Genomic DNA, 12,572 nt, shown 5'->3' with positions numbered 1-12,572 from the left:
CTACACTTCAAATGACAAAGACATACAAGGAACACAGAACACTTGTAACAATTTATGTGGTAGGACTGAGCAATTTCTCTATTTTTTACTATATCTTTGTACAACAACAACAACAAAAGGCCAGGCGGTGGTGGTGCATGCCTTTAATCCCAGCACTTTTAATCCCAGCACTGGGGAGGCAGAGACAGGCAGATTTCTAAGTTCGAGAGGTCCACAGAGTGAGTTCCAGGGCAGCCAGAACTACACAGAGAAACCCTGTCTCGATGAGAGAGAGAGAGAGAGAGAGAGAGAGAGAGAGAGAGAGAGAGAGAATTCCTATGAACAACAGGTGAGGAGGTTTCTAGGTAGATCTCTTTAGAAAACAAAGTACGTAAATTACAATAGTTCTCCATAGATTTTACTTGGGCCTAAAGAACTATAAAGAATACAGATAGAAGCCAAATGACTATCTTCACTGGGAATGTAACAAAGAGGGAATTCCTGGCTTGTTCAATTGTGTGTGTGTGTGTGTGTGTGTGTGTGTGTGTTTCTTCCTCTGTAGACCAGGAAAGATTTGTTTTTGCAAATAATGGCTGACTTAGAGCTCAGGTGACAGAACACAGTTTGAAGGGATAATTCAAACAACTGAAAATAAAATACTTTTAGCCTTCTACTTTTTAAAGGACCTGCTACTAAATCATTTCTAAGAATGACAGGTTTTAAAATAAATTCTTATTTTTTCACTGACTGTATATACTCTGTGGAAAAGAATCAAAAGAAAATCCATAATACTTATACACTACAAAATTGTTACACTGAAACTACATTTCCTATTAAAAAAGAAAAACATATTCATCCAGTTGTTAGGAGCCATAATGCCCCATCAGAATAACTTCTAAAATAGAGATTATAGGGCTGGAGAGATGGCTCAGCGGTTAAGAGCACTGACTGCTCTTCCAGAGGTCCTGAGTTCAAATCCCAGCAACCACATGGTGGCTCACAACCATCCATAATGAGATTGGATGCCCTATTCTGGTGTGTCTGAAGACAGCGACAGTGTACTCATAAATAAAATAAATAAATAAATCTTTAAAATAGAGATTATAAACCTTACATTGTATTACATGAGGAAGTGTATGGATTATTAAGACTTCCAACTTTAGCCCGGCAGTCATGGCGCATGCCTTTAATCCCAGCACTTGGGAGGCAGAGGCAGGCGAATTTCTGAGTTCGAGGCCAGCCTGGTCTACAAAGTGAGTTCCAGGACAGCCAAGGCTACACAGAGAAACCCTGTTTCGAAAAACAAAACAAAACAAAACAAAAAACAAAAACAAAAGACTTCCAACTTTAGAACCTAGTTTCTGTTAGACTTTAGGAAACTATAGCCTGATCAGACTGAGAAGTATAAATACAGCGAAATAATTTCAAGTTCAAAGATCACAGATTTTACTACATGCTAACTGCTGCTTAGTTCAGCAGTTGTGGGTTTGAAAGACATTTTCCCAGAACATATATTAAACTTTTCAAACATTGATGAAGTGAGGAGGGTTTCTACAAAGTTAAGGATTAAAGTAATGATAGATTAAAAAAAGCTGAAAAGCTTAACAATGTTTAAAATAAAATCCTATAGCGAGGTGCAGTGGCACACACCTCTAACCCTAGCACCTGGAAGGCTGAGGCAGGGGGAACTCTGTGAGTTCTAGGCCATCCAGGGCTACATAGTGAGACTCTGTCTCTAACGAGAAATCTGGTAACATAAAAGACATAATTGAAAATGTTTAATATTTTACTTTCATCATCATGAAACAGCTTAATTAAAATACTGACTTACTATATTTTCCCTTATTATCACTCTTGATACTCATTTTTAAGATATTATCCTATATTAAATATCAGCTTAGATAGAAATAGTATTCTTATATTGGCACATAGACACCCAAAACTGCATCTGAAATTTTTTTTGTACGGGTGGGGATGTAGCTCAGGGCCTCATAAGCACATGTTCTAACTCTGAGCTATCCCCTAGCCACTGAAAGAACAATGGTAAGTAATCTAGGAGAACCTGAAACACCTAATGCTCACATCTTCTAAGTCACACGTCTGTGACTTAGCCATTTGGTTTGCTTGGTTTTAGAGCACAGGTAGAGTTAGTCCAATATACATTTCTAGGGCTGACTATAGAAAAAAGTCGGTTTTCAAATTTCAGAGTTGCTGTGTTCAGCAACACCTTCATTTTGTTAACAGAAATAGCCTCCTAAATAGTTTCTGTCAAGCCCATTTGTAACACGTTCAAGACAACATATAAAATGCCCAAGTTCTGCTAGGGTAGTGGCAGACACTGTATGGGGCAAATAATAGTCACATCAGATCATGACGCGAGATTTAAATTTTTCATTTAGCTGCCACTTCTCATGCCACTTTCCTAACATAGCAGGACTTCATTCAGAATTTGGACTTTTAAACCAGAAGATTGGGGTCAATCTTTAAAAGCCTCAAATAACTTACTAATTATATAAACAAGCATCTTTTACTGAAGGACTGAAGAATTAAAAAGAAGGCACAGAAGTCCTGAAAAGCCATTTTATAGCACGATAGTCTTTTTGGCTGGGCCTGGTGGCACACAACTGGAATCTCAGCACTTGGAAGGTGGAGGCAGGAGAGCAAGAGTTCAGAGTCATCCTTGGCTACAAAGCCTGAGGCTGACCTGGGCTAATTGAAACCGCACATCAAAAAATAACTCAAAACACAAACAAACAATATTTTTTTATGTTTATGTTCAGAACCCACAATTTCCTTTTTGATGTTAAAAATATCCACTTGTAAAGTCAGGAAGTCCTCACTTGTCATCCTTCCCTTTGGTCTTTCTGTATACCATCTCACAAAAGCTGGCCAGAATCTTGTCTCCCTCTTTCGTCTTTCTTTTTGGTTAAAGGATGCCAGGGCTCTCTTCTCATCAGCACTGTAGATCTGGTTCTCTTTCCGAAGTCGAACGGCCTCCATTCGGTGATGTCTGCTACCGCTCATTACGTATCCGGAACATTCAAATGATGCGATCTCTTCACTAGTTAAGCCAATTTCACCTCTTCTCGGGATACACTTTCCAGCTTTTACATATTCAGCCATAGCTGCACTTTCACCAGGTAACAGAGCGTGGCCATAGTTCAAAGGCTTATCACGTTGGGAGGCAAGTGTTTTGGGAGCCTCTGGGCCGATCAGATCTGACAGTTCTTCTGCCTTTGATCGATCTTTCCAAGGATTCTCTAGAAATTCTTCTTGGGACTCTTTAGAGCTCGAATCACTGGACTCTTTTCTGTTTTTCTTAGACTTCTTTTTCTTGTATTTCTTCCCTCTTCGTTTCTTCTTCTTTTCCTTTTTCTTAGCTTTCTTTGTTCTTCTTTTTGTATCTTCATCACTGGAGTCTGTGTCAGATTCAGAGTGACTGTCGCTATCTTCAGAATACTTTTTATGTTTTCTTTTAGATGACTGTTTCTTTCTCTTTTTCTTGGCTCTTTCTTTTGAATGACTAGATTTCCTTTTCTTCTTCTTATCATCTTCTGAAGTAGATGCTGAAGTAGTGCTTTTCTTTGGGTCTTCATCCTCTACTGGTGTATGTTCATCAGAGTCTGGTTCAGGATTCTATGGAGAAAGTCCCCAAACTTCAGGAGCTCCCAATTCTCCAATCCTCTCTCTTTCACTTGATCTCTTCTGCCCCAGACTCTCCTCCCTTTCCTTGTCCAGCAGGCTAGACCATGGCTTGTCGCCCCTGTAGGGACGCGAGTAGCCGCTATAATAGGCGGACGAGGATGCAGGGGAAAAAGGGGCACTCCGCTGTGCGGAAGGCTGTTCTCGAGAACGCGATCGAGAGCAGGAGCGATAAGATTGGTTTCGAGAGCTTTGGCTGAAGCCACTCAGCGAATGGCTGAGGCCATTCCGGTCACCGAACCGAACCGAGAACAAGAGCGCGAGCGAGACCGGCGACACCGCGGGGAGCGGGAAGATTTGATGGATTTGGGGCTCCTCGACAAACTGCAACATTTTCCCCCAGAGGCCTCCCCCAGAGGCTACGCGAGCCTGACACAGGAGCCATGGTGGTGGGAGCTGAACCCACCAAGGGGCAGGACAGGACAAGGTGGCGCTCTCGCGACCCCCAAAGGGTCTCGGATACCTAGGGTCCTAGAGCATGCAGCGATCAAACCAGAAAAAAAAAGCAAACAAACAAACAACAAGAACAAAATCAACTTGGCAACAGTTCCGGGTACAGCAGTAAACCCCTTCCTTTTTTACTTTATTTTTATTTTTTTTGGTTTTTCGAGACAGGGTTTCTCTGTGTAGCCTTGGCTGTCCTGGAACTCACTCTGTAGACCAGGCTGGCCTCGAACTCAGAAATCCGCCTGCCTCTGCCTCCCAAGTGCTGGGATTAAAGGCCTGCGCTACCATTGCACAGCGCTGGTCTCTTCTTAATCACCGCTAATTTCTTAGCTTCAGCTAACCAGCATCAATTGTCCCAGTAGTCCCTTCTATCTCTGACTCTAAAGCCAAAACCACATGGCCAAAGCTGCCAAGTTCTGCTGCTTTCTGGGGCTGGAACATGTCCCCTGTGTTCTATTACATTATCACTAGTTTTCTGTTTTCCAACTCCTTCACTGCCTAAGCCTGGCTGTCCTGGAACTTGTTCTGTAGAGTGACCTTGAACTCAAAGATCTGCATGGCTCTGTCTCCTTAATGCTGGGATTAAGGCATGTACCACTATGCCTGGATTTAAGCTTTTCTTGGAACTTGGTCTATACCAGACTAGCCTTGAACTCAGAGGTCGGCTTGCCTCTGTCTCCTGGGATTAAAGGTGTGTGCCACCATGCTTGGGCCTAAGCTTAGCTGGGTAGAATCTTACCCCAAGGTCACTACTCTGTTAATCTGTTTATCTTCTTAAACATAGGATTCAGCTCCATTTCACTTCCTGGGGCCCCTTTATTACTTGAACCATACATTTTATATTTTTCCTTTCTCAACTTGCTCCTTTTCAATAAAATGATCTTCATAAGACTAAACCAGAGAACAAAGACTCTGCTGGGCTTTCTTGAGACTTCCTGGGCCAAGCATATTCAAACCACTACAACTCATATACATGAAGGAGAGGAAAAAGAGGAGGAAGAGGAGGAGGAGGAAAGTAGTGATATTATGATTATGTCTGTATATTTTAAGTCTTTACTAAAATAAATCAGTAAAAACAACTTTCTCATCTTCTATCTGGATCTGGTTTCCCATTGGCATACTTGGTATTGCAAAGACCTTTCATTTACAGTTTTCCTATAGAATACGTTGTTTATCAGATATATATATATATGTTTTTCGAGACAGGGTTTCTCTGTGTAGTCCTGGCTGTCCTGGAATTCACTCTGTAGACCAGGCTGGCCTCAAACTCAGAAATCCACCTGCCTCTGCCTCCCAAGTGCTGGGATTAAAGGTGTGCACCACTACTGCCCAGCTGAATCTTTCCACTCCTTTTTTCCTGAGCCCCAAGGGAAAGAATTTAATGAAGATGTCTCAGGACTGAGTGCTTCCTATCACTTCGTAATCTACCTAGGCCAGCAGTCAATATTAGCCATCTTAACGACAACACTCAAGCAGGAGACACCCAAACACATTTGCAATTCTCACCTATGACCTCTAAAGGCTCAGGTACTTTAGATCATGCAATTTAGTCTCTCTTCAAGAATCTGCCGGCCAGGCAGTGGTGGCACATGCCTTTAATCCCAGCACTTGAGAGGCAGAGGCAGGTGGATTTCTGAGTTCGAGGCCAGCCTGGTCTACAGAGTGAGTTCCAGGACAGCTAGGACTACACAGAGAAACCCTGTCTCAAAAAACAAAACAAAACAAAACAAAAAACAAAAAAAAAGTCTCCTCTGAGATTCAAAGCCAATATTTGATGTGATGTTCTCTCTCTTTCTCTTCCTCTCTCTCCCTCCTCTCTCTTACACACACGCAACAAAAACCCAGGTACCTGCCCCTAAAATACAATGATACAGAGTAAGTGAATAAGTATTCTTGTCCCCAAAGAGTGGAATGGAAGCATAGAAATCAGGACTGGAAACGAGAAAGACAAACAGCAAACTCTATAGCTCCATGCCTACCATCTAGGGCACATGATATGATATCCAAAGGGTTTAGGAAGTGTCACCCCTGTGGCCTTGCCATTTTTAGGTCACATGGCCAAGACTTCACTCTTGGGTTGGTACTGCTTGGTACCTGCAGGTTTTGTAGGCAGACATTCTACATTCCTGGTATCTCTAACTTAACATGGTCTCTACTGTAGCTTCAGCTTTATCCTCACAGTTTCACACATCATCTTTTCAAGGGATGCCAACAGGAATCTTTACCATGCAATGCATCATCTGGTTTTTCAAGCCTTCCTATAAAATCTGAGTGGAAGCTTCAATGCCCCCATAACTGTTTCGTTTCATTCATTCATTCATTCATTCATTCATTCATTCATTCATTCATTTTGAGGAGGACTAAGGCTCAATTAGACAATGCTAGCCTCAAAATCACTGTGTAGCTGGCCTTTAGATCTTCATCCTTCTGCCTTCACACCCCTAGTGCTGGTAATATACATACATACATACATACATACATACATACATACATACATACATACATATATACCACCATGACTGGCTGACCCCATAACTCTTATACTCTATGTACTCAAAAAGTCTGCAATGCTAAGGTCAACTGATAACTAGAACAGTAGCCAGTCACCCTTGGATAATAGCTGCAATGACCTTTGAGTACCTGGATGGCCGAGCATGGAGAAATACTTCCCCAGGTGGCCCTGTGCTATTACGAGCTAAAGGTAGCCAGCAATATCCAGGTGAGAGAGTCAGAATGTTGGAAGTGTCACATTTTCTTCACTAACTCAATCTGTCTGTCACACACAACCAACTATAAAATCTTAGGGCATAAACAAATACAAAGTGTTACCTAGTGGTAAAACAAAACAAAACTTTGTTCACATTTTTCCCAATACAATCCTCTTTCTCATGAGTCATCTTTTCTTCCCAAATTCTCATCAGCAATCTGAGGTTCAGAATTTTCCCTAGGCTCCCCATATAAGCTGTACCTGCAACATTCTAAAAATTTCTCTACTGTCTAAGCTTTTCCAAATGACTCCTATCACTGATTCCAACGGATTCTAAATCACATCATCAAAAATAGACCCTACGTTGGGCGGTAGTGGTGTACACCTTCAATACCTTCACTTGGGAGGCAGAGACAGGTGAGTTCAAGGCCAGTCTGATCTACAGAGCCAGTTCAAGGACAGCCAGGGCTACATGGAGAAACTCTGTCTCAAAAAACCAGAAAAAGAGAATAGACCCTATTATGACCCCACTTCTCTGGTAACAAATTTTCTGTTAACTTTCTGCTATTTGCTGTCTCTATGAGCAAATACCCAAGAGAAATGATTCAAAGAGGAAAGATTTATTTTGGCTCATGGATTCAGTTCACTGTGGCAGAAGGTGTAAAGGACAAATTCCTAAGCTCATGGCAGGCAGGAAGCAGAGAGACATATGCCTGAACTTGTGGCTTCCAGTTTCCCTACTTTACTCAGTCCTGACCTCTAGCCTGCCATAATCAGAGTGTGCATTGTCCCATTAATTAATCCTCTCAATAGATGCTCTTACAGACACATCCAGAGGTGTGCTGAGATGCTCTGCTAGGTACTTCTCAATTGATCAAGTGGAAACATGTTCCATCTTCTGTTAGTGGGACATACTTTGAAAGAGCTCCTGAGTTCTTTTTTTGTTTTGTTTTGTTTTTGTTTTGTTTTGTTTTTGTTTTGTTTTTTTGTTTGTTTGTTTTTCGAGACAGGGTTTCTCTGTATAGCCCGGGCTGTCCTGTAACTCACTCTGTAGACCAGGCTGGCCTTGAACTCAGAAATCCGCCTGCCTCTGCCTCCCAAGTGCTGGAATTAAAGGCATGTGCCACCACCACCCGGCAAGCTCCTGAGTTCTTTTAACAGTCTTGGCAGTTTTGCTTCCTCGGAGTCTCCTAGAGAAAGATTTACCAAGCTCTTTTGTACATTCTTTGCTTCAGTTCTGTAGTCAATCTTTCTCCATTGACTTCTTGTTTCCGCAAACAGCAAAAGGTATTTTATTTAGGAGTCACTCTCTGGGCCCTGGGGGGTTCAGACATTAAATGTGCATGAATCATTTTTCTTTCACAATACTTCCTTTCACTGCAAGTGTTGGATGACCCACAAGGGTCCAGATAATCTGCATATCCTGTTTCCCACTTTCTCCTTGCCATGTACACTGTCTCCAGGGTACCACTGCTGAAGTGGTCCCTGCCCTGATGTGTGTGCATGGTTCAATCCTTTATACTGTAAAAACCTTTGCTTAATTAATCTCTACTTCTTATGGAACTCTTTCCTGTCAACTCCACTTAATAGTGCAATAATTTTCAATTGTGAAATAATTGGCTAGTGGTGTAACTCAGTGGAAGAACATATGGTTAGCAAGCGTCAGAGTCTGTGTTTAATCCCCCAAAGTAACAATAACTATGACCTCTTCAAACCCCAGCAGCCCATATTTTATTTTCGTATCAGTTTTCGTTTGGTAGCACACTTTGTACTCTATTGTGTGGTGTCCTCCCTCCCCTCCTAAACATAAGCTCCCCAGAGATAGGCATTCTTGTCTATTTGGTTTAGTGCCATCTTAGAACAACACCTACACATGCTAAGCATTGAGTACATGCTTATTCAGTGAACAAATGACTTCAAACCATTGTGTATTTTTGAATCATCACAAATCTAACCAATTAAGAAGATTTAATACTTAAAAAAAAAAGCCGATCAGATTTAAACCCACAACGCCCTTCAAGAAAGTAAAACTGATCTTGGTGGAGTCTACCTGTAATCCCAGCCCTTGGGGAGGTGGAGGCAGGAGGATCAGTAGTTCAGCCTCAGTTATACAGAGTTCAGCCAGTGTGATGTACATGAAACCCTGTCTCAGCCCTTCCAATCGGCTCGCCACACACCTCACCCTGCAATAAAGAGCTATATTCTTATATGTCAAAAGGGATCCATAAATTTTAAAACTGTTTTGATGTTTTTAGAGATGTTAAACTCTATACTCTTATTTTTTTAATTTTTTAAAGATAGACAGAGAGAGAGAGAGAGAGAGAGAGAGAGAGAGAGAGAGAGAGGAGCGAGGAGTGGGAGCGAGGTAGTTAGTTCCAGGGCATGTATATTGGATGTATATTGGAGGTCAACACCTCTGTGTGTCCTAGAAATGGAACTCGGGTTGTCAAGCTTGACAACAAGAGTCTTTACCTGTTAAGCCATCTTACTAGCTCTCTGATAAACGTTTTTTTTTTGTTGTTGTTGTTGTTCATTTAAAATTTTTGTTTTTAATTTATTTGTATTTATTTATTTTATTTGTTTTTTCAAACAGGATCTCACTGTGAGTTCTGACTGTCCTAGAACTCACCATGTAGGTCAGTATAGCCTTAATCTCATACAGAGATCCTCCTGCTTTTGTGCCTGAGACTAAAGATGTGCACCACCACACCTGGAACTTATGGGGATTTCTGAGATAGGGTCTCTACATTAGTCCTGGCTGTCCTGGAATTCACTCTACAGACTAGTCTAGCCTAGAACTCACAGAGATCCTTCTGTCTCTGCCTTTCAAGTGCTGGAATTAAAGGCATGCACCACCATGCCTAGCTTATTTTTAAAATTTAAATGCAATATATAAGTAAATTAGCCTCTAATTATTACAATATAAATATAAGCAATAATAAAAATTCAGGCCAAATAACTTTTCTATTTTTATACAAAAGTATGATTCAGAAATTGTCACTGATACCTGGTAAATGTAATTACAAAGTTCTCTGGGTCAGTAATAAAAAAAATGATGTTTGGGACTAGAGAGATAGCTTAGTGAAGGCACTGGCTGTTCTTCCAGAGCCCACATGACCACTCACAACTGCTTGTAACTCCAGTCTCAGGGATCTAACACCCTCTTCTGGACTTTGTAGGCGCTGTATACACTTGCTGTACAGACAAACCAGCAAGCAAATGCCCATCGTTTTAGTTAGTGTTTCCATTACTGTGAAGAGACACCATGACCAAGGCAACCCTTATGAAGGCAAATATTTCATTGGGGCTGGCTTACAGTTTCAGAGGTTCAGAGGCTCACTCCATTATCATTAAGGCAGAAAGCATGGTAGCATCCAAGCAGATATAGGGCTGGAGAAAGAGCTGAGAGGTCTACATCTTGATCAGAAGGCAGCTAGAAGAAGACTGATTTCTAGGCAGCTAGGAGGAGAGCCTCTTAAAGCCCACCCCCACAGTGACACACTTCCTCCAGCAAGGCCACACCTACTCCAACAAGGCTATACTTCCTAATAGTCCCATTCCCTGGGCCAAGCATATTCAAACCGCCACACACATACATATAAAATAAAAATAAATCTTTTTTAAAAATAAGATTTGGGAGGCTGGAGAGTTGGCTTAGCAGTTAAGAGCACTGACTGCTCTTCCAGGGGTCCTGAGTTGAATTCCCAGCAACCACATGGTGGCTCACAACCATCTGTAATGGGATTCGATGCCCTCTTCTGATGTGTGTCTGAAGACAGCTACAGTGTACTCATATAAATAAATAAATAAATAAATAAATAAATAATAAATATTTGGGTACTTCTTTATTCTTATTTCTGAGCGTCATCACTAGTGAAGACTTTTGGACCTGAAGTGGAAACATAAGGGTTCTTTGGAAAGTCAGTTATGTTAGAAGGTGTTTTGCTGGGGCAAAAACATGATGGAATGTTTTCCTAAGTGGACACAGGGGGAGGACTAAAGCAGACTTGTGAAGGAATATTTTGCTGAAGCAGACACAGGACAGAAGATGTTCTGCTAAAGCAAGCATGTGAAAGGACACAGGATGAAGGATTCTTTCCTAATGACATGCATGTATTGGTCTGCCTTACATTGCCTAGTTGAGCAGCATTTGTCTGGACTCCATAGACAGAAATGGACCAAAAAACTTCTGGTGGTGTGCTGCAGTTTCTTGTGGCGTCTGAGGACTCAAGCTGATTGGCAGAGTGATGTGAGCTGAGACAGATACATGTGCTGAGGCAAGGCACATGAAGGAGACACAGTGATGTTTTGGGGGAGTATAAATAGGATTCCAAGACAGTGACAGAGGCTGCGCTAAGCCTGCTTATAGAGCTAGCTGTGTAATGCTTGTGGGTCTAGAGTCTTCTCTGATTTTCTCTTTGTTGAGAGAAGCACAGTCAAGAACTTCTCCTGGTATTCTTCCTGCTGATTCAAGCTGAGGCTAAGTGAGGCCTGACTGTCTCTGCTAGGCAGTGGCACCGCTGCTGATTCATGTTTGCTATTCTAACTCTACCGAACTGGACTGCTGGTGTATCTGTGAAGTGTTTGCAAGTGGATCAAGCTGCCACTGCTGACCTGTGAACTGAACTGCAGATTTCTAGACAAGACATACAGGAGTTGCTCCAAAGAACCTTTCTAAGCAGGTCCACTTCTCCTGTATCCTTTCTTTTCCACGACCTCTAGTGAGTGGTGGGCTAAACGGGAGGTTAAAGCATTTAAGAACCACCATTAAAAATAGGTTTTGAGCCGGGCGGTGGTGGCACACGCCTTTAATCCCAGCACTTGGGAGGCAGAGGCAGGCGGATTTCTGAGTTCAAGGCCAGCCTGGTCTACAGAGTGAGTTCCAGGACAGCCAGAACTACACAGAGAAACCCTGTCTTGAAAAACCAAAAAAAAAAAAAAAAATAGGTTTTGAAAAAAATAAAGTTATATGGTGTTGGAAACCAACTCTTAGCTGAAAGTGGCTATCATCTTTGTAGCCATCTCGAGCCATATATCCTGACAAGAGACTTGTTTTCAACAGCCCACAACAGCTGAACACACTCTGATAAACATCTTGTTACACTGTTTAGTGCCCCCAGTTGCAAGGTGCATGTGGTATCCATAGCTACAAGGCATTTGACATATTGTCTTCAGTTGAGCTTGTCCACGAGGGCAAATCACGTGGTAAAGGGTATAAATACCTAGTACCTTCTAGCGAATACAAGAGACTTAAGGAGATTTGACCAGACTTTGTCTTGTATCCATCTTTTGGATCTCTCGCCCCTCCTCCGTCCCCACTCTCTCTCTTGCTAAACCCTGACCTGCTGACCGGAGCAGCAGAACGGGCTATTACAAAGTAGCAGAACCGGCCGTTACAAAGGAACTGTGGTTACAATAGGGGCCATGATGCACTTTTGGAGGTGTCTTAATATGTGAATGTATCTCAAAAAACAAAAAAAAAAAAAATGTGAATGTGGAGGGAAATATACACAAATTATTCTCCAGCCTCCAGCTTTTCTGATTCCTTTTAAGATTCAGAGAATTTAAATCATTCTATCAGTGCTCACCTTAAATATAAACATCGAATCCCATCTGTCTAGACAAATGTTTCATACAAGCCATTTATCCTTCCCTGTCCACTGAGTTTATAGAGCACATGGCTGTGGCATCGTCTCTCTGTTTTCTTTCGTTCTTTTTTTTTTTTTTTTTTTTTTTG

General features: G+C 41.8%; 1 pseudogene; it reads right to left on the bottom strand.

The window, feature by feature from the left end:
* Nucleotides 1-2,815: 2,815 nt before the first annotated feature.
* On the bottom strand, nucleotides 2,816-4,066 carry LOC114611506 (annotated as a pseudogene).
* Between the last annotated feature and the right edge of the window lie 8,506 nt (nucleotides 4,067-12,572).

The sequence above is a fragment of the Grammomys surdaster genome, unplaced genomic scaffold, assembly GCF_004785775.1.
Source record: "Grammomys surdaster isolate TR1022 unplaced genomic scaffold, NIH_TR_1.0 126113, whole genome shotgun sequence".
In the NCBI taxonomy this organism is placed as follows: domain Eukaryota; kingdom Metazoa; phylum Chordata; class Mammalia; order Rodentia; family Muridae; genus Grammomys; species Grammomys surdaster.
This window is presented reverse-complemented; position numbering and strand designations above follow the sequence as displayed.